Below are 23,752 nucleotides of genomic sequence, written 5' to 3'. Positions count from 1 at the left end.
GAGAATGTTCCCTATGAAATATAGTTCCTAAGCATATTGATGTTTCCACTCTTCAAATGCTATAACTAATTTAGTGTGCTTGAAAGATTTGAAGAATCTAATATTATTCAAGTCCTTAAATGAAAATAATTAATTGCGTTTTAACGTTTCTCATGACATATTTTTTTTATTAATACTTGAAGTTCATTAAATAAAAACAAATATTTAAAGTTGTTATCTTTATTCATTGTCCATATGAACAGTTTATTTACCAAGCTTTATCAAAGTGCCTGGCCCTTTCTATTAGGTGGACTGGAAAGTAATGTCGTTTCTGCGAATCTCAATATCTACTTATTTATCATTCATCAGCTCATTGATTTTCACTGATCTGGTATAGGAAATTTGAAAACGATATGGTAAAAGGGTGTAAATAACGAGGCTGATTGCATAATTGATTAAAAATAGAAACTTATTAAGAATGTATTTGTTTGAATTTAATGTAAAAGTAATCACATTACTTTTCGGTCCCCCTAATATGTATATCGAGACGGCAACGACATAAAGAGATTACTACTATATCTCCTACTATCCCATATTAGGGCTACTCCTAGATTTCTTTAAAAAATTCTGGTATGACAACTAGACTTTAACCGTCGCACAGTGTCACGCATTGCGACAAACACGGACTTGCTGACTATGCTATTAGTATCATCTGATCCACTTGTAAATAGTTATAGAATATCGCATAATAAGAAACCTCATAATACAACGATACCATCAAAACTACGAGATTTATTTGACTTTAACGAAAATTGGTCTGATGAAAGCTCAAATTCAATTATGGAAGAAGAGTTTAGCTTTACAAGTGATGATGAGTAATAAATAACACCATCAGTAATAATAGTAACATAATATAATAATAATGGTAATAATAATTATATAATAATAATTTACATCTATTTACTTCAATCTGTTTTAGCATTTTTCTGTCTTATTAAAAAGGAGATAATATGTAAATATTGTATATATAATAAAATAAATGTAATTAGCACCAAAATACACTACACCGCCATGCGAGACACGATAAACATAAAATTATAGTTTTGTCCAGCTAGTACCTCTAATCGCGACACTGTGCGTCGGCGTGGCTTAGTCACAATCGTATCTACTATTTTGAATTATGCCTTTTCTGGCGAGTGTCTCTCCTACGTCATAGTGGTTGACTCGAAGTCTTAATATTGGGTATTAAAAAGGTCCTGGCGTTTTGTTGCTCGATCAAGGCAAGAATGCTACGCAGGCTTGTGAAAAGATTTGTGATTTTTACGGAAAAATGCTCTATCAAAATTTCGATGTCAAAGATCCATGACACCGTGGTCGACCAATTACAGAACGATGCGATGAAATCATCCAAATGGTTGAGAAACGCCACGAACTTTTTCGAATACTCAATATTAATTAGATTGTTGTGTCTCCCAGTCTTTTGATATTTCAAACCACATATTTTCCTATCTTACTTTTTATTCTTACTCCATATCATTGGAAAAAAAGAAGGATACTTTATGTCTCCCTATTTTTTCCATCCCTTCCACAAAGTCTTTCCATAGCTTCCTTTTTGTAATTTACCTAGGTTTGAGCGACGAGAAGGGATGAGAAGAGATGGCATGAGTCTGCGGGGACCAGAGTAGCAGGATTCCAGAACGAGAGGCAGTCCGTCGAACGAGTAGAGAACCTCGAGTGTAAAGAGAAGATGAGGTTGAACCGGGTACGGAGCAAATAGAAAGGAACGAGCGCTTTTACTATGAACTCAAAATGACGGAACGCGAAGTCATTGGTGCGTTCACTGTAAATGGCGGCGAATCGATAATTCGTAATAGAGTGGGAGAGATGGATCGTTCCCGTCGATAGCCTGACCCTTTGACTCCCGACGGAGAGGTCCTCGAAAAGCTCGGTGGCGTAGTCTCCCGAAATCGTCCCTGGAAAGAACGAATTGCAAGGGGTCGCGTTCGTTAATGAGGTACAAGGTTGAAATGTTAAAATATTTCTGATGCCGTCTCTGTACGTTCAGGGGCCATTAGCATCGGTTTCGAGGCGGAGCAGACGTAGGCAGCGGATTCGCGCACTGCCAAAATGACGAAAATATTTCTGGCCGGTATGCAGACGTCGCAGGTGTGTGTGCCTAATTTGTGAGAATCTTCGGACACGCGTAACAGACTTGTTGCATTTCTGTCTCCTGAGGCGATTCGAACCATCTTCAAACTCAGTGCACGAACGATCGATCTTGCGGGTACGATAGTTAACAGGGTCCCAGCAACCGACGCGCGACGGTGAGTATGCAACTATCGACTATAGATTTTTTCGTTTTACGATTTACTAAAACTTTCGGAAAATATTGGTGTATATTCAATTTTGCTACTCGTTTCATTTGATATTAATTTTATCATAAGGAGGTTTTTAAACGGGGATTTAGGATTTTGTTGTTTACAGATAAACATCATTGAGAATTTGTATGTACATATAGTTAGTGTAAAAAGTATTCGTACAGCACCTCATTTAAAATAAATGGTTCCTGTACGAATACATATTACTAGACTGCGGATCTTTATGCAAAATAAAATCTTGGCGAACGTGCCTACAAACATTGAAAGTAAATAGGAATTTATTTTATTCTGTAAATATTATAACATGAATTTTACTTTGAATTTTTTGTATATTCTTGCGTATTGTTTGCATTCTGTAGGTTCTTGCACATTCAAACTTCCTATAAATGCATAAAGATCCGCAGTCTAATCATTACACTGACTGTAGGTTTAAAAATGAATTTAGAATATCCCAAAAATCGTTCATAATTGTCTTAATTGACATTCCTCGAATTAGAATAATCGTATACATCAAAGCGATAAGGTAAAAGGTTAGAGTTGCATCAAATACAAATGAATATTAACGACTTCATTCAAGTTATCGTCAAATCTAGTTTAATAAATTGGTATGTTTTAGGAAAGTAATAACTTTCTTTCTATTTTCTGATGATGTTAGTAATATTTTAATTGTTACACAACTATCAACGCGGCAATTGCTTCCGTGTTCACCATATAAAGAAAAAATACTATTTTGATAATTTTATTAAGAGGAGATTACTAAATTTGTATTCTTTAATAAAAAAAAGTTGAGAATCAGTGATAACTGCATATTAAAAAGTGTAAATTAAGGTGTGAAAAAGTGATTTACCTCTTTCCTCATCGTTTGTTTTAAAAATAGTCATTACTGGAAAGATTATAAAACTCTTCTCAATATAAAGCAGTTAAAAGGAAAAACATGAAATCGCGACCAAGTAAAAGTGTTAATAAAACAAAAATGTAAATATATCCGATATTTTTGTCTTAAATGAAAGTTGACATAATTATAATTGAATGTGAAAAACTATGTCGTTTAAATGTTCGCCGCGACTACGCTAACAAACGTATTTTGTTATTAAGAAACAATCCTCAAACTCTTTTCATAAAACGCTTTGAAACTATTAGGCTGTCCTAAAAGATTCTCTCGTTCTATTAGTAAGTAATACGATCCATTTTGCTCTATTATTTTCCTTCATCTCTCGGGAAGCAGTATAATCTCACATATCCAAAAATTGTGTCGTTTAGTAGCAAAAAACCGACTGCATTTTTATGTACTTTATTGGATTGAACCTGTTACCATAAAAAGAATTTTTTAATGAAAAGAATAAATAATAATCACATGGAATAATACCTGGAGAGTACGGGTAAATTGCATACGGCGCAACCGATTTGAAATTAGTGGTGCAATCCGTTTGCGCTCTTTGTTTTACCTACTGAAAAATTGGATCCACGGTCACATGCAACTAGTTTCAGAGTGGTTTGAAACTGATCAGTTGCGCCCGTGTGCGATCGGCCTAACAGTTTGTTTCTAACGACTAAGGAATCTATTTACAATATACAAACACTGCCAGACAAAACGACCGAGGACAAGACGCGAAAGAAACTTTCGAAACAACCTAATACTTGTAAACGTATAAACAGTTGTGCAACTTCATACAACCTATTCGCGAATTTGATAAATTCATAAGAAGTGTATGAAAAGGTAGAAGAAATGATTTCTTTTTTACGAGATAAGATAAAATTCGTACAAGAGAGGGTGAGTTAGAGGAAAGGAGAAGAAATCGAGGAGGGAGAACGATTAGATACTCAACGGAAGAGGAGAACGGCACGTGTGTGTTCCGAGAAAGACAACAAGAGTTGAGAACCGTGAGATACGTTGCCGGAGCGAGAAAGAACGAGCTAAAAGAGGTGGATTTGGAGTTCCCGGGGAGAAAAGAGGTTGAGATAAAGCAGGGAAGGGAAGAGCACGCGCGCCTGTGTGTCTGCGTCAAATAAAGAGGAAAAGAGAACAGAACGTTGGTAGGAAAAGAGAGAGAAAAAGGGATAAGAGCAGGCAACGAAGGCCGACCGCTCGTCAAACGTATCCCTCGGCAATTTTTACTCAAAAATTTTATCTGTCCCACGCGCGCCTTTCTCGTCCAGCACCCCGCTATGAACACGAATAGTGTTTCTCGTTTAAAAATCGTACAACAAATTTTCATCGAATCCCACAAATAACACGACGACTACCTGCAGCAACACCTCCATGGAATATAAATACTCCAAACATTAACTTTGAATTAACACTTTATCTACCGGGCTATTTAGAAACAGTCTTTAATTCAAAAAAGAATTTTCTACAGTAGCATATGCCAATCTAGGCTGACAATAATTCCTTCATACTATTACTAAGGTACATTGAAAGCCAAGTCTGTTTCTAAAAACTGAACATTGTAAGTAGACAACCATCGACACAGTAAATAAATTCGAAAAACTAAATACTGGAATTAAAAATAGGCTCTATAAATACGCTCACGGTAAATAAAGTGTTAAGCAACTCAAACAAATAAAACAAAGACAAATGTTTTGTTATGAGACCAAATGGCATATGCTCTTCCAGATGCAAGAAGTTTCAATTCGATTGGTCCATCCGTCTCGGAGTAAGAAGCAAGACAAAATTTGTCTGTTTTTTTTTTTACAAAAAAACAAAACGGGTAAAAAATGACAAATCACAAAATGTTTTGTTTACAGGACCTACGTTACTATGGCGGATTCAATTTACGGATCGAGCTACATTTGAACGATACCCCTATTTCTTTTAATTTTCAAGATAAAACCATCAGAATAACTTAACCCCAGAACTTTTAGCCCCGGTCTCCGCTGGTAGAAATTTGTCACCACGTTGTGGAACGGATAAGAATGGTTTTGAAAAGGAAAGGCGCTTTGAATCCCGCGGATCAGAACAGGTAAGTGCGCAAGGTAAGGACAAAGAGGCCGTTGGACGAACTGACCAGGAAAAGGTGAGCTTTTGGGCAGTGCTCGCTAAAACGACGTGCACCAGAAGAAAAACGGCGATCTATTTCGAGGATTTTCGTGGGGGCCAGTTGGCAGCATTCGCAGACCCTCTGCCTCGGGATGGCCCGTTAAATGATGTTTCGTGGAAGTCCTCGATCAACGTGACGCTTAAGAACACCCGATTACTTATTTTCGCGGTTGTAATTAGTCGCTGCGGTCCTGGACGACAAGATCACGACCCTATTTGGGATTAGTTACTGTAACAGTTTTTGACAGCTTACTGGCCTCGAAGTACAGTAAGGGACAAAATTATAGTCCACGCAACGTTTTTCTTTCTAGTTAGATATACAAGGTGTTCATCAGAGTGTTCATCAACGGTCCGCGTAATTTTTTTAAGTATTTCCTGTAGAGTAGTTATAATTAGCGTGCGTCAAACAGATGAAAACGCGTGTTACAGAGGTCCACCGTTGGGCGGCGCTGTTCCTGTTTAAGCTTGCTTGGTTGCTTGCTTGCTTGCTGTGTGCGCCGGTGTTGCAATGTAATAAATTACACGTTGATCTCATAATTGTTAATAATCTATAATACATATATATATACATACATATATATATATACATACCTTTTCATAACTATGTGTACTTAACAAATATGTATGACCCATTTATTATTCCTAACTAGTGTGTTTTTTCCTCACTGCGCCAACATTTTCAATAATTTTACGAAGAAATGTTTGAAACATAATTTAATTAGTTTTCAGTCGCCTAGAAATTTCAGTGTACAAATTCGACGTTTCATGCATTCATTTTATTTTGTTTTATACATTTAACTTCATGTAAATTTTTATATCGCACGCTTAATCAATTATGAATTTTTTCTTTTCTCATTCCTTTTGTTTCATTTTTCCACGAGAATAGTTAACAGTGTTTCTTATCAACCGCACTCGGTCATTTGATCAAGTGTACACAGTCTTGATACGCTTAGTGTAAATTCGGTTGGTACTATCATAAGTAAAGCTTGAAATAAGTTGTGGGTATTAGGTGTATTTCTGTAATGGCGTCAGTTGAGTGCAAAGGGTTAAATTGACCCCTAAAATTGAATATTTTCGTGGGCGGATATCTTGGAAGAGCATCTCGCAGCATTTGAAGGATTAAAACGTCGCAAGGGTGATAAAATATACGCCGGTGTATTATTACAAAAAGGAAGCGGCAATTTATTCGCATCAGTTCAAATGACCGACCGTGCCGTATCGTATGTCACTGTAATATGCCGACGTTATAATAACGCGTTATTTCGTGACACGGCGCTGAAAGAATTGCAGTGTCGTTTTAATGTCACTCAAACGCCACCTTTCGCGCAGAAAAAAGAAATGCTGATATTTGGGAATTTTTTCAGATGATACTGAATACATCATTTACATGTTCTTTATGAATATTCAAAGTACATACATTGATCTGCAGTTCTACTAAATTTTATTAAAAAGTAGCAAGCTAGTGGCATAGGCACTATAACCGTCCTTACACCATCCTATCGGAATTTATTAATCGCATGATAAGGGTGAAGTCCTTGGCTTTTTAGATTAAAAACTGCAATTTTTAGATTTTTGGCAAATATAATTGTTGATGTACATTGAAATTAATTTAAATTAAAATTTTTTTTCTAAAAGTCAAACTTAAACAAAAATTGTATATTTTTTAGAGGAAAAGAAAACCGTTAGTTTTCACACATTTCTCGAAAATGTAAATAAAACCTAAAAACTCAAATATATTTTGCTCTCGTTTTGATCAACTGGATTGTTTGGCAGATAAAATATTGTAGTTGTTGATTTTTCGGAATAGTAAGGATTTTACTAATTTTATCAAACGACCTTTCGATTAATAAAGAGAAAGACAGTTACCTACTATATTTTATTTTTCTAATGAAATGAAAGCCCGTATCTAATATCGGTTTAGTACTCAAACTGTTCTCTTAGTTTCCTCTCATCAAAAGTCTATATTTTCTTATCTCTTTCGAAAAATAACACACATTATCTTTAGTATTTTACTATTATGTTTGCGCTGTTGCATCTTCATTTGATAGACTCCAAAAAGTACAGAAAAACCTAAAGTTTTTAGAAATATACATTTTGTAATAAATAAAATAATTTTTCTTTACCTGTTCCTCCTGTGAGAACGATAGATTTATTTTATTAAATGATTTGTATTATTTGTTGAACTAAAAATATTGGTGAGGTTAGTCACTTTAAGTCACAAATGTATTCGAAAACTTAGAAGAATTCCCATTTAAATGAAAACTAGAACTATAATATAATAGTTGTTGTAATATCACGAACAACAACTGAGAATTATTTTGATTAATTAATCAACGTTTTAGCCATAAGGTTGTGTAGCGATTCTTTAAAAAATAAGCCTTAAGTAATTATGTATATGACAATTATAATATCGATATAAAATCAGAATAATATGTAAATAACATTTCATTGTTCCTCCTGATTATCAAAAACGATATCACATTTTATCTTTCCTATATCTTCAATACCTGACCTAATAAAGCAAATGGCTTGAAAATCAAAATGATGTGATAAAAATTCGAGAAACTAGGCTGATTTGAACTGTATGAATTAGAAATATCTATTTGAAATTTCTCTTGTATAACACCTACATAAGACGAAAATATCAATTTATTATTTGCATCTTTATTACAGTTTATTCAGTACTGTTACAATATAATTTAACTTACACTTTTCACTCATTTGTAGGTACAACATTAAATTGATCTACGTATGTATGTTACTTGTTGAATTAGTTTAAAATTCGTCAATATTTTCTGAAAAAGTCAAATCATTTTTACGAGCTTCATTACTCCAAAAAGTAATAACGATGTACTCATCCAGTATTAATAAGTCTTTCTTCATAAAAATACTATATATGGACCACTAAAGATTCCATTATTTATTATACCTGTGACCTCTTTTGAAGAGGAGTAATTGGGTATGACAAAATGTCTTTTCCAATCTTAGCACTCTATATATTCTCCTTTTTACGTTTACCTATTTCTGAAACCGGGTCACAGTTAGATAAATCTTCTGCAAGGCATACTTTATAATCCGCTGGTATTTTCAGACCCCCGATTTAAATTTCGTTTTACGTAATTTAATTGATATTTCACTGAGACGGTTTAATTGCAATTTCGCTGTTCTCGTTCTGTACAGCTATTCTATTTCGAAACTATTTATTTCACTTATAATTATGTATTGTTTTTTAAAATTGTAATTTCTAAAGATTATCGAAGGAAGAAATTTTCTGTAGAGTTACGATATATAACACTATTGCTACAAAATTAGTTAGTCTTAAATTTATTTCTTTTCCCTCAAAAACAATACGGTAGACATTACGTTGTCAAATTTGAATCTAACGTATCAAAATCTATAAAGGATCCTATCGTTTATCCAGAGGACAACATTCTTCTGTCAAGTTATGATATAGCAATGCTATAAAATGAATTTTTTTTATCTAAGTATATCTCTTATTGCTTTAAATGTTTATCTCTCAACAAACTAATATATCAGGAACTTTATTGTCAAACTTAAATTCAGTACATACAAATCTATAAGATATATCTTCTCGTGTCCTTACGATATATAATAATATTACTGTAAAATCAGTTCTTAATTTTAACTTTTCACACTTTAACATTTGGTATGACAGACATTTTATTGTCAAATTCAGATCCACCACATAAAACTTTATTAAGCACATTTGCTTGTAACCGAAGTAGGTATTGTAACGTATAACAATTTTAATCTAAAAGTAATTCCTCTCAACTGTAACTTTTTATCTCTCGACAGATTGATACGACTTTAATTGGCAAATTTGAATCCAGCACATATAAATTTATAAAGCACACCTGTTTTTATCCAAAGGAGGATATTACTTTCGAGTAAAGTTATTTAGTAACTGCGTAGCGAAATGAAGGACTACAACATGATTAAATGACTTGTCCCGTTCGTTGCAAAACACGACGTAGTTGTTCGTCCCTTCTTATACGTCGTGGCGGTCTTATCGACCTCGGATAGGAAGCAACTCCGCCTACGGTGTTTCCTTAAAATGCTCGATGGCGCGGCAGTTCGTGTGTCGTGTCGACGAAACGGAAAAGCGCCTTTAGGGTCGGCTTGAAAGGAGCATCCAGCGACGCGCATTACTACCCTATCTGACGCGCTTGCTACGGGGTGGTTAGCTCTTATCAGATCCCACGTTAAGCACAGGTGCGAGGAACGGCCGTGCAGGTACCGTGCATAGGTGTTCTGGGCAAACGGGATCCCCGTGGCCTCTTATTGTAAACACCGGTGGTGGCCAAACCTTGTCATGATAGCAGCCATACAGATAAGTAGTTTTTCTTCGCGTAGTCTCGCTGGACGTAGCTTTGTTCATCAACGTTTCGTAATTCGAAATATTAGGTAGAGTCTCTTTATGCAGCTCGTCTTTACGTAGCTCTGCTTTAGATAGTTTTACTTTACGTAGTTTACCTTTCCATAATATCGGTATAGATGTATTTGTTTTACAATGTCTTGCTTTACGTAGTTTCCCCTTACGTACTTACTTTTTATATAATTTCATTTTATGTAGTTTCGCTTTGCATTATCTTGCTTAACGTTGGTTCCTTTACGTGGCTTCACTTTATGTAGTCTAGCTTTGCATAGGTTTGCTTTACACAGTTGTGTTTTACGTTGTATCATTTTACATAGCCATACTTTAAATGCTTCCTTCTTGGATAATTTCATTTAATTGTAGTATCACTTTGCACAATTTCGCTCTACATACTTTAATTTTACGTTGTTTCATTTTACATAGTTTCTCTCTTTACTTTGTGTAGTTTCGCTTTCAGTAGTCTCGTTTCACGTTGCCTCGTTATCTTTCATGTTTAATTGTTATCGTGTGCATTTTCATTTAAAATGAAAATATATTCAAAATGCATTTGTAATGTATTGTGATGTGAATGTTGGATAATGTTTATATTTAAACCACTAGGTATGTTTGTATGTTTTATAGTTGTCAGTTATGTTTATCAATTTGTGTTAGTAGTTTATTGATTAGTCATTCAATTTGTATCGCGATTTGATTTTGTCTGATATATTGTGTGTAGTCTTGGAATTTTGACAATTTTCACCGAACCTCTAAATAAATATCCTTGCATATTAAAAGCGTTTTATTAAAAAATAGAATTTTACACAGTCTATTTTGGAAAACCCATTGTAATTTGTAAATGTAGCTGCCACATTTACGATGTGTCGACATATTAGACAATCTGTAATTTTTAATTGTTTATGCAATTTCTATGGCTACTACTGCGTATGAACTTTCGAAAATGGCAACGTGGCGAATCGCCACCGGAACAACTCATGGCATCTTCCGTCGATCAATATAAGTACCCTTCCGGACAAGCAACGAGATTAGTCTCTATAGGTTCTTCCTCGAAAACGTCCTATACCTTCGTCCTTGATGGATTTCGGAGTATATAGTTTTTGCACGATTAAAGCTCGACAGCTGGTGTAATAAATGACTCGTCCGCCTAACGTACCACGTGTTCAAGTATTAGGTTGTACCACGAGAAATCACCAATTCCATCATGCAATACGAAAATGTAAACTTAAACTTGAAAAATTAAAATATGTATTTAACTGTAAGGATACATTCTTCGCGTGCTTAAAGTTATTTTTAATTCGGTAAATGTAATTGAACAAAAACACGATATTTATGTGAACAATTACAATAACATTTACTGAAAATAAAGTAACATAACCAGCATGTTTCGGAGTACGGTGTCGACGATACATAATAGTGGTTTATAAACAGATATTGCCTAAATCATTCTCTGTTAATTAACTGTCATTGGAATTTAAACATTGCTCAATTTTCTATATTGTTGCTATGAAATTGCATAACGTGTCACTAAAACTTGTCATTTTACAAATTAAATCCATTCTATAATGCAGATTATGTTTGTAAAATTCCAATAACAAACATCGAAACTCACTTATAATTTATCTCTCGTGAGCATTATATTTGATAGAGGCCCTCTTTGTTAATCGGTATAATTCGCGGAGTGTTGATATATTAGGTGGACTGGAAAGTAATGTTGTTTCTTTTACACTAAATTCAAACAAATTTTTTATAAATTTCTATTTTTAATTATTAACTATATAATCGCTTCCGTTATCAATAGCCTTTCGCCATCTAGTGTGCAAATTGTCAGTGCCAGATCGATAAAAATCAATGAGCTGATGAATGATAAACAAGTATTTAAAATTGCAAAAACGACATTATTTTCCGGTTCACCTAATATATCTTTGAATACTCACTATAGTTAAGTATTCCGTGATCAGGGTAGTTTGAATAAAAGACTTGATTAAAAAATTATTTGTCAATTATTTTTGGGTGTTTTTTTAGGATCATCTAAAACTTTTTGCAAATATAATTTTGTTACGCCTATCTGTTAGAGAATTTCAAGACGAATACAATGACCTATAGTTGAAGGTCATTCGAGGTTACACATGCTGACTGCAATAAAAAATAAAAATTGTTTTAAGACTCTCTTCAAATGTTTCATTAATTTTTTTATTTGCGTACCTGCTGCTACAGCAAGTGTTCACCCTGTATGTATTTGTTGAAAATATCAATTTAAAAGTCATTAACGTTCTATGTAGTCTGTTTCGACATGGAAAGCGAATGTGGAGACAATTGTGAATACGAAAAGCGTAAGCTGTAAATATCTTTTATAATTACTTTTGATATTAAACCTATTGAAAATGTTACCATATACTTAATTTCACAATTTCCGGTTAAAGAACTACAAGCATTATACATAGTTTGATAGCGTTCCCTGTGCTCCGAAACATAATGCTAAAATCTAAACTATGAAGTGAAATGGACTACGATCGTTATTTCACTGGACTTTTCAATTGCTGAGAAACTGGATCACCCATTTCGACAACAACTCAGGAAATTCCTATCCCACCCAGGCGCAGTGGAATTACTCACATCGATTCTCACGCAGCTCGCGTAAATTTCGCACGTTCGCTCCGTTAAGAAAGACAGTACAACGTGAGACCAGCTGTAGCAGAAACCAGGAATGAACGCAGAAAAATTGCAGCATATTTGGATACAGACAGATTTACTGTAATCGCAACGACATTCAAAATAGTAAACGCTTAAACTTTGGGCGCGTGAAAATCATAGCATTTTATTTAAAAAATAGAAATAAAAATTATTCGTTTATTACTCAAAATATATTGATAATCGTCAGTAAACAGATCTTTCATTATATCAATTGTTCCCGAAAAAAAAATTGTTGAATATAGCTATGATTTTTACACGTCCAAGGTACTTTCTCCCCTTAAATAGTAAATATTTAATAAGTTGACTGTCAGATTAATGACTTCTGAAAATTCCTAAGAGGTTAAAATTTTGTTTTAAGACCATTAGAAACAACACATAATCTAATACCTATGTGAAGAAGCTATGAATTCATTTGTGAATTTCACTAAATCTTGTAATAGTCTATTTTAATCCATAATCAAAATATATATTGTATATGATTCATTATATACATACGTATATGTATATTTCATAACTCATGAAACGTCTCACCAATAATAATAGAAACTAATTACATCTTTTCTCATCTACATATCCAACGTGAGCTCTTATAACCATGTTTATGAGTCTTGGCATCCTGGCTATTAATTTTTTGTTTCTGGATTAATATTGTTCCACTTTGTTCAACATATCAAATAATTATATAATTTATTTATTTTCGTCCTATAGATTCTATCCTCTTCAGTGATAACAAATGTTTTCTCAAAAAATTGTATGTAGAAAACGTGAAAAATAAGAGAAAGTAAAAACGTAATATGAAATAAAAATTCTTAACAAATAACGTACAATGAGTAGGTAGTGGAAGGAATGAGATAAATGTTGAAATAATTATGAGATAGCAAATATATAAATATTACTTACTCTATAAATTAAGCAAAAAAATATTAAGGTATTTTTTTTAACTACGAAAATAGCAAATAACTATTACGAATTTCTTATGAACATTTAATAATTTTCTCTTGTTAAGCTACACTAAATACAAATAAAACCATAATGTAAACAATTTTGGCTCGCGCAAAAAATTGATAATATGGACCAAAGAAATAAAAATTGCAAACATGAGTGTGCGACTGCGCTCTGTATGCAGCGCCTCTAGTTTTTCGGTTCTTTGGCACCACGTGCAATATGTACACGCGTTTTTTTCCTTAACCTACAAATATACATACATTATAATATCCTTCAGTGGTGCAGTTCTATTCCCATAACGTCTCCCAATAACAAAACGGGTAAATAGTCCAACAGGTTATGGGCCCAGTTTGCGTCGCGTCAGTGTGTAAAAATTAAAAGGGAAAAACTCTAAAAGGAAAAATGGCTGGATTATTGGAAAATCTCAAGATTGAAAAATTAAGCGATAGAAATTATGAATCCTGGCAAATACAGATGAGTACTGTACTTATTTGTAATGACTTATGGGAATACGTGAATGGTGATTATCTAAAACCGGCAGAAAATGCGCAAGAATGGATAACAAAGAATAGGAAAGCGTTGGCGTTGATTTGTTTAGGTGTTACAAAAACGGAACTGAATCTCATCAAAAAGTCAAAAACGTCCAAGGAAGCGTGGGATATACTTAAAGAAGCACATTCACAAACAAAGCCGAACTCTTGAAAGAAGCGGGAATTGAATTACCGAAAGAAATGCTGTCGATAATGTTACTTTCCTCTTTACCTTCCGAGTACGATGGTTTCTGTATGGGAATGGAAACACGTGAAAACATTCCGACAGTGGAATCACTCAAATTAAAATTATTTGAACAGGAGGCAAAACGTGACGACAAAAACGACACGAAATCAAACGAAGGAGCCAATGACGCCCTATTTGTGAAAGGAAAATATAAGAAGTATCACAAAGATTCACAGGAAAAAGAATATAAAGAAAAGTCATCACATAAGAAATTTAATTGGAAATGTTTTAAATGTGGCAAAGAAGAACATAAAGCAAATGATTGCAGATCCAAAAAGACATTTGCCGCAAGTAGAAATGCTGAAGATGCTATGCCGGCTATTGCGTTAAACGCTGAACCTCAAAAATCAATAAAATGGGTTTTGGATAGTGGTGCAACAAAACATATGTGCAACGATAAACTGAAGTTCTCAAAAATAAATTATAACAAGAAATGTAAAGTGTATACAGCAGCAGAACATTGGACAATGTCTGCCGGTACAGGAGATGTAAATATCAGTGTTGACTTATACCATGGCGACGTAAACAAAATAAAACTCAGTGATGTGATGTATGCGCCAGACTTTAGAAACAATTTATTGTCGGTTTCGCGAATGACTGCTTGTGATTACAAGGTAACTTTTCATGATGATCGTGCATTGGTGAAACGGAGTGACGATACCATAGCTTTAGTGGCTAAGCTAGAAGGACAGTTGTACTTCATTGAAGAAAACTATCAACTTGTAGCTGCAACCGTGGTAAACGATTACAATATAACAAACTCAGAAGATGGCATGAGAGGTACGGTCACCTAAATCTAAATGATTTAAAAAGACTGAAAACACAAGACATGGTTGTTGGAATTCAAACTGGTACATCTGATGAAAATTTTGAGTGTGAAATTTGCCATAAAGCAAAAATACATCAATTACCATACAAAAGATCGGAGACAAGAGAAAGCGTAACACTAGGGTTGGTACATTCAGATATATGCGGACCAATCAACACTCTCTTAATTGGTGGAACAAGGTATTTTGCGACATTTATTGACGACAAAACCAGGTATACAGAAATTGCTTTATTAAAGAATCGTTCAGATATTTTAGAAGCTTTTAAAAACTATATGTTTAGAGCGAAAAAAGAAACTGGATTTCAAATCAAGAAAATCCGTACTGACAACGCAAAGGAATATGTCTCAAAGGATTTTTCGAGATTTCTGGAATCATGTGGTATAAAAAGACAGCTAAGTGTAGAGTACCACTCCTCGACAAAACGGTGTAGCTGAACGGGCTAACCGTACGTTAGTAGACATGGCATGCTGCATGTTACTACAAGCAAATTTGCCCAAAAATTTATGGGCTGAGGCAATCAACATGCAAATTTTATTAGGAATCGTTGCCCTACGAAAGCTCTAAACAGTATGACTACAATGGAAGCCTGGTGTGGCAAGAAACCATATGTTGGTTTCATGCGTATATTCGGTAGCAAAGTAATTGCGCATATCAAAGGTCCGACCAAAGGAAAATTTATGCCAACAGGAAAAACACTTGTAATGGTTGGATATTCAAGTGAATCAAAGGCGTACAGGCTGTGTTGCAATGTACAACCAGATGGTACTTCTGAAATTTTCGAAGTTCCAATATTTGAACATCACGAGGAGAAGAAGAATGGAATTAACCAGGATACTCCAAAGAACATCAAATTAAACGAATCTGGTACTCCGTATGAAAGCACCAGCGAAAATGAACATCATCAAAATGAAACCGAAGGCAATGAACATCATGAAGATGAAACCGAAGACACTTTAGATGAAGATTTATCAACAAATGGGAAGACAGGAACATCAACTGTAAAAGCAGGTCCCGGAGGCCCCAAAATAATAAGGACTGGTAAACCAGGTAGGCCAAAATGGTTGTTTCATGAAGGAGCGAATTTTTCATATGAGGAACCGCTAAATGTAAATCAAGTATTGCGTCATAAGGACAAGGATTTGTGACTAGATGCAATGAAACACGAGTATAATGTATTACTAGAAAATAATACATGGGAACTTGTAAAAAGGCCCAAAGATACAAAAATACTAACTAATAAATGGGTTTTTAAAACTAAAATGAAAAAAGACGGTAAGATCGATAAATACAAAGCAATACTGGTCGCAAGAGGTTTCGAACAAGAAGCTGGTATCGACTATGAAGAGGTATTCGCACCGGTCGCCAGGTACGAAACCATACACACGTTATTTGCAGTAGCAGTCGAAAAAAAAATGCAAGTTCATCAAATAGACGTAGTGACTGCATATATACAGGGCGATCTACAGAAAGAAACATACATGGAATAGCCGGAAATGTTTGTCAACAAAGGGGAAGAAGACAAGGTATGTCGTCTTAGAAAACCATTGTATGGTCTAAAACAGGCAGGCAGAGTATACCAGAGGCCTGGTATAGAAAATTAAACAATTACTTATCAGATCTCGGCCTGAAAAATACAAAAATTGATCCATGCGTGTATGTGAATACCAAAAATAATAAACCCATTATCGTAGTCATTTATGTGGATGATTTATTAATAGCTGCTGAAGATATTAATACAATAAATAATATAAAAAAGAGTTTAAGTACAAAATTTAAAATGAGAGACTTTGGAGATGCAAGTCATATCCTAGGAATGTCTGTAGAAAGAGAAAGAATTACTGGAAAAATTAAACTGACACAAAGAAAGTATGCTACGGGCCTAATAGAAAAATTTTGTATGAATTGCTTTATCTTTTAGCGTCTCCTCTTCATCATCTAGGGGGTTTTCTAGTTTTTGAGCGTGGGGTAAGCATGGGGGGAGGCGCGAACCGACCTTCGTCGGTTCCCCGCAGGGGGGAGGGGGTGACGTGATAGATTCCTGCGTCACAAAGAGGTGAACTCTTCGCGGGGAACGAGTCCGCACTAAGCTCGCGATCTTGGTCGGTCTCGTTCCCCGCGGAGAGTTCACCTCTTTGTGACGCGGGAATCTGCCACGTCAGCCCCCCCCCCCCCCCCCCGGGGGACCGACGAAGGTCGGTTCGCGCCTCCCCCTATGCTTACCCCACGCTCAAAAACTAGAAAACCCCCTAGATGATGAAGAGGAGACGCTAAAAGATAAAGCAATTCTTACCGGTTCCCTGGTGGCGCGCTACCTAATTCACTCGAAGATTGTTTATCTCGACGGTGTGCATTGTAGTGCCGGCTTTGTTCTTCCGACGCGGCTTCTATATTTTCCGCGACCCATAAACGGAGCGTTTATAAATTTCCCATAACATCGTATCGGCCGCGTCTGTCGGATCCAACTCCCTATCCGTTCGTTTTCTCGCGCAACGGTTCGGTAACGGAAGTCTGCCAAAATTAAGGAACGCTGGCGTGGTTTTTAGCGACGAATGATAGACGGTATTATACGCGAAACGAAAATGCATAATATTCGCATCACATTCTCGGTGGTCTTTTTCGAGAAATTGTACTATCACCGTCTTGAGCACACGGTACGGAGGGGTTGTTACGTGGTGGATGTTATAATCGGTCGTTAGTTTGTGTAATACTTCGTTGATGAATTCCGTCCCGTTATCCGTAATTAAATCCTTGGGACTTCTCCATCTATTTTTGTTTAACAATGAATCGCCAGATGGCTTTAATCGATTCCTTTGGAATTCCAAAGAAGAATAGGGACGTACGCCGGATGTCCGCGCATAACCTAAGGAAAGCGGAGGATGAGCCTAATTGGAACAAGGCCATCTCCGTGGAACACTGCGTCAAGGACATCATGTCCGAACCGGATTCCACCCGCCCGAAGCAGGCGGAGCGCCAGAAGAACAGAGCTTCAAACTGGCGGAACGCGCAGAAGCCTAGGACTAATCCAAAGATGCAGGAAATACACCCTGAGGACGTCGAGGCTATGCGTGCCACGAATGAAACGCCAGAGATGGCAGGGCCGATGTACTCTGTTGGCCCCATTGCGGGTAGCATCGCAATCGACCAACTAGCCGGCCAAAATCTCGATTTTTCTACGTACCTTCCATTGTGCGAGAGAACGTATAGAGATATGCAGGTGGTTGATGACCGCTTGGCCAGAAAGCTGCCCCTCTGTGCCTTTTTGCACGGTTGCACCACGGCACTAGTAGCCTCACAGCTCGACCTCAAACAGAATGAAAATAAAGAGGGGGTCTATAGAGCGGAGGGTGACATGGGCGCCTATCTGGAGCAGATGACTTTGCCCGCTCCAGTGTGTGAGTACCTATCTAATATAGGGAAAACAGTCACAGCGTCGGGAGAAACCGTCTCGACAAATATTCCGGCCGGTGACGGCGGAGACACAATGCCTATGAGTTCTACGTGTCCCCGCGGGTTACTAGACGGCAGGTTGAGGCCTCTCTAGCCCAAGAGCATGACTGGATGCCCCTCCCGGAGGAACTCCTCCCCGAAGGTCCCTAATCGGAACTTTCTAGGCTTTGACGAAATCGAGCCGTTAACGATGGATGCACGCGCAGTTCTTCAAGGCGTGCATTTTCCGGATGACCACACTGATACAGGCATAGAGGCGAGGATGCAATACAGTCCTCAGATAACAGCCTTGATCAATCGCGTCTTATTAAGCATTGAATCAAAGTATAAGGTCGGCCCCACGTTGGGCGCCAATTTTTACAACGTGATTTCCCGACACGGTCCGTGATCCGCGTCGTGAAGCGTGCAAAATGAGAGTTTTCCGACTCCTCACGCCTTTACGGGAAAACCCGAGCGCCAGGTATCAGGAGATACCGGCGTGAGAAACCGAACGTCGCGAAAATTACCACGACTAGCGATCCGGATCGCGGAGAGGGGCGTGGATCGTCGGCGAGGAAAGGAAGTCTGAGAAAGCCGTCTTCACGGCAAGACGAGACGGATTAACTCAGCACTCGTTTAAAATAATATAGAATATATTGTACGCGAAAGATGTTACAAAATACGGTGTACACTGCCGAGCTGTCGTAGCGTCAAAGGTCACCGAGACGACCGGTAACCGACACGAGAACTACGTTTCGAAAACACGTGCGGATTTCGTTCACGATAGCCCAAATTCCGTCGCGATTCGCACAAAAGCGACTTTGGAAACGATGTTCGGACAGTCTTGACGCGGTCGCGGTGGGCTCGACCTCTTCGACGAGAACGTTAACCGGCAGCGATCTAAACACGTGCCCGTTACAATGGACTCGCGACTAGATGTTCGTTATTTCGTTCGATATCCTACGAAAAGGCGATTTCTCGCTAACAATGCTATTTCGCCCGACGGGGTGCTCGGCAGCCACCAGGAAATTTGAACAATTCACGATATCCTATCCATGAGCGCGAGGTAAAGGAGGAAGCGCTTACCGTACCGTTCACCACGTGTGTCGCTGACGAAATAGGACGAGATACGCGAGCTCGTCGCACGCGTTGGCTCACGCGCTCCCCCCCAGCCTCTCCTCAATGGTCGGTTATGGCGGCCAAATTCAAATCGCGTTATCGGCGCGCTCGTCATCGGCGGTCGTCCAGTCTCGTCCCTCGGCGACTTTGGTGGCGTGTCGGTGCTGGCATCCCTCGAAGACTCTGGAGCGGGCCGGGTCTCGGTGCACTCGAGAACCCGGCTGACTTCGCTATCCTAAACGGCCTCCTGCCCCCTGAAGGTCGTAGCGGAGTCCAGGGGCTGATACCAAGATCCACCAGCCCCTGTCCATTTGAGCTTCGTCTGGCCAGTCCGTGCAGCCGGCGCCGGGTTGGACGGGATTAGTAGCCTCTAAGCCGCATCGCTGGATGTTACCGTCGTTAACCCAACGCTATTGCCATTCAAATACGCAAATTAGTTCTAACCCTGGGTTACCCTGGTGGCGCTCGCGATCTTGGTGGGTCTTGTTCCTCGCGGAGAGTTCACCTCTTTGTGACGCGGGAATCTGCCACGTCACAGTACACGCATTTTTTTTCTTAACCTACAAATATACATATATTATAATATCCTTCAGTGGTGCAGTTCTATTCCCATAACGTCTCCCAATAACAAAACGGGTAAATAGTCCAACAGAAAGGAATACTTAAAAACAAATTATTTTTTATGTGAAGTCACATCCGGACTCAACACTAAACTCAAACACTAAAATTTTACTAGACTTCATTTCTGAACCTTCGAATTCGTTTACAGTGCAACGTGGTTCGTTATCAAGAAACTCATTTACCGAGTCCTAAAGATCCTCGCAATCAAGAGATCGTTAAGTTCCGGAACCACTGTCATAACGCTCGTCAAACCACTAGACCCAGTCGCTTTAAAGTTACTGCTCCCTGAAGATCACACGTGCAGATTGAAAAAGCGCCATCGTTTAGTTCCACCAAACAGATTCTCGATGAGTAATCTCATGTTCTAATAATGTCTACTTTAAATATTTATTACAGTATATTCATTAGGCGGTAATTATCCATACAAAAAAAAAGCTGCGGTCTAATTTACTCACAATAAGATTCGCAGAATAAATTTAAAAATCTTTATACAATATTATTCTGGGCATAAGTTCGTCGGTTTATGACTTACTATGTTAAAAGTTAGTTATGACTTCGCTATAATGCAATTTTATTAATGTTGAAGTAATTAAGAGATGATTCGACTTCCTATATGTTCAAAAAGTTTATTTGAAAATCCGTTTAAAACTTGAGAAATTTCTTCTTTTTCAATTTTTAACCTACTTCGAAAAAGAGGTTACTCAATTCGACGTGTATATTTTTATTCTTCATTTTTTATTTCATAGAATATCATACGTACATCTTAGTTAATATAAATGTATCGATGTTTTCGAGAATCGTGGAATATTACTGATCTTTCGTCATGGATCATGTCGAGTGTTTTATGTAGTTGCAAATTATTGGTATAAGATCTTGCTATCTATTATTATGAAAAAATACCAAAGAATTTTAGGGATTGATTTATAAAGGGTAGAAAGGATTTAATTATGAAGTTTCTAATATTTGAGCATAACACATTTTTAGAGTGAGCGTTCAACACAAATATCCATACAATAAGTTCTATAATTTTTGAGTAACATTAGCACGAAAAGCATTGCTAAGGGTTCGATGTGATTTGGTAAGGGAGCAGAATCATAAGGGTGACATCATGAGTCATCGCACTGGATGACGATAACCGTAGGGACATCAATGACTGCTGTCGCTTCTTATTATTTGCTACTTACCACAGACTCCTTTCATTGATATTAAAGGGACTATTCTGCTTGCCATGACAGTACAAATCAATCAAATTACCACAGTAAGGACAAAGAGAAGTAAGAAAGAATATTCTTGTGAAACACATAAAAATAAAAGAACAGAAACATCAAGTGGAACAAGTGAAAAAGTAATGAAAGGTATGAAATAGTGGATGTGACGGCAGCCGATACAGGTAGTGACGTTCCTGACTTTACTTACTTTGTATTTTGTACTTATTACTTGATACAAAGTCTAGTCGTATTTACAGAAAGAATTATTCTCTTTGTCTCGAATTATTCTCTTTGGCAATAGGAACGTATGAAACAATCACAAGAACAACAAAGTGCAATAAACAACGGTGATACAAGAGGACGTTATTTCTCCTACCTTTAACAACGATGATTCAAACACGAGATGAGGGAACCAGAAGCATCGAGAGAAACAAGAGAAAAAGCGATCAGAGATATGAAACAGTAGATAGTAGTAGTACAAGAGGAAGCCCATGGGGTTGACACTATGAGTTACTGCACCAGACGACAATAACCCAAATGACGCAACTGACGGCACTTACGTTTTATTATTTATTACGTAGCGCAGACTCCCATTGCTTGTACCAAAGGAATCATTATTATGACACTAGATACAAATAAAATGACCACAGAAGTACCAAAGAGAAATAAGCAAACGAATGATGCCGAAGATAAGAGATGCTCAAACAAGAGGTAGCGATAAGGGAACAGAAGCATTAGGAGGAACAAGAGGAAAAGCGATCAGACGTATGAAAGGGTAGACGTAATAACGGCTAGAAGAGAGAATGGATCGGATAAGTCGTCCACGTAGGGGAAAAAAGATGGCGCCAACGAGATACACGCGTTTCGCACGCCACGCTACCGATGGGCCGATCCGAGATAAGGCGCAACTAGGTTACTCCACGCCGTTGCACCATTCCGGTTTAATTGGTCGAGGGGGAAGGTGTACACTGTACACGCTGCTGGTATAAGCGTCGTCGTAACTCCGTTGATTATAAAAACGTATAATTAATCGAATCGCGGTGCCAGTCTGGCTTCCGCCTGGCTATCGTGGTTCCGCGAACTTAAGACCCTAAAATGCGAAAACAACGCGCAACCTGTCCTGCGATCTCTAAGACCGATCGCACACGGGCGCAACTGATCAGTTTCAAATCATTCTGAAACTAGTTGCATGAGACCGTGGATTGAAGTAAAACAAAGATAGCGGAGTAGGTAAAACAAAAAGAGCGCAAACGATTTGCAACACTAATTTCAAATCGGTTGCGCCCGTGTGCGTTCGGCCTTAGTCTATAAGTTCAATTTAGGCCAACTTTTGCTACTATTTCGTTTACCATCCCTCGATCGTAACAAATACTGTCTTTAAGAGGGAAATAGGTTTAAGTTCAACGAGTCCGAAAAGAAGAGTTGCATGCTCAAGACGAAGGATACGAAGAAGACAAAGAATTGCTACATGGTACTGGAATCGTTGATTAACCAGTAAGTAGTTTAACCCTTTGCGCTCGAGGCATTTTTCTATAGAATCAAATCCAGTCCATTTTTATAATAAATTTCTGTGAAACCAAAAACTCTATTTCGAAGAAAAACATCTACGAACGTTCATGACTCGATGTATTATTATTTCAATTAATAATTAGTTGTATTCTGATGTACAGTGAGTGTAGAATGTATTCGTACACCGATCAATTTCCCAAAAAACTCTTATATGAAATTGTAATTTATTAACTTCTTTTTGTATAATCAATGATATTTTTCATATTCTCGGTAGTCTCTAAAATAGATATAGTCCAAACAACATTTACTAGTTACTATAATTTGTGAAATTAGCAAAAACATGCGAAATGTGGGTAAAAGTATAGAAGCAATAAGTATTTGTACGATTCTTATGACGAACCATTTACAGTAGAGTTTGTCACGTAAACACATTAGTTTATTGCTCTGTACGAATTAGAAAACATCAAATTTCCAGTAAAGTACTTTTAAAAATGGCGCAAAAATGGCTTGTACTCTATGTATTCTAGAGATTTCCGAAAATATGTAGAATGTCATTGTTCATAAAAATAGAGTCAATAAATTACAATTTTACATAGTTTTTTTTGGAAATTGAACGGTGTACGAATACTTTCTACACACACTGTAAATAAACTTGAAATTGTACGTTCACAAAATTACTTTTAAATTACATATGTCGCCCTAGAGGTGCCACCCAAGCGCAAAGGGTTAACCCTTTGCACTCTGCGCCATCTCGTTGTAAAATGTGAGAACGGGAATCGTATTACATTGAATGGTTTAACTTCAGAAACATCTTTTTTGGTATTATTAGACTTGATTAT

At 37.1% G+C, this 23,752-nt stretch overlaps 1 protein-coding gene across 1 annotated transcript in view; it reads right to left on the bottom strand.

Moving 5' to 3' along the window:
- Positions 1-23,752, bottom strand: part of LOC128887986 (uncharacterized) — a 456,277-nt gene that overhangs the window by 358,676 nt on the left and 73,849 nt on the right. Inside the window, exon 2 of the mRNA XM_054144535.1 lies at positions 18,209-18,331. The gene's annotated coding sequence lies outside the window, so the exon portion shown is untranslated. The remainder of the gene's footprint in view (positions 1-18,208; positions 18,332-23,752) is intronic.

Source organism: Hylaeus anthracinus, unplaced genomic scaffold (genome assembly GCF_026225885.1).
Source record: "Hylaeus anthracinus isolate JK02 unplaced genomic scaffold, UHH_iyHylAnth1.0_haploid 11989, whole genome shotgun sequence".
In the NCBI taxonomy this organism is placed as follows: Eukaryota; Metazoa; Arthropoda; class Insecta; order Hymenoptera; family Colletidae; genus Hylaeus; species Hylaeus anthracinus.
Note: the sequence above shows the minus strand (reverse complement) of the source record. Positions and strands in the feature narration are given on the sequence as shown.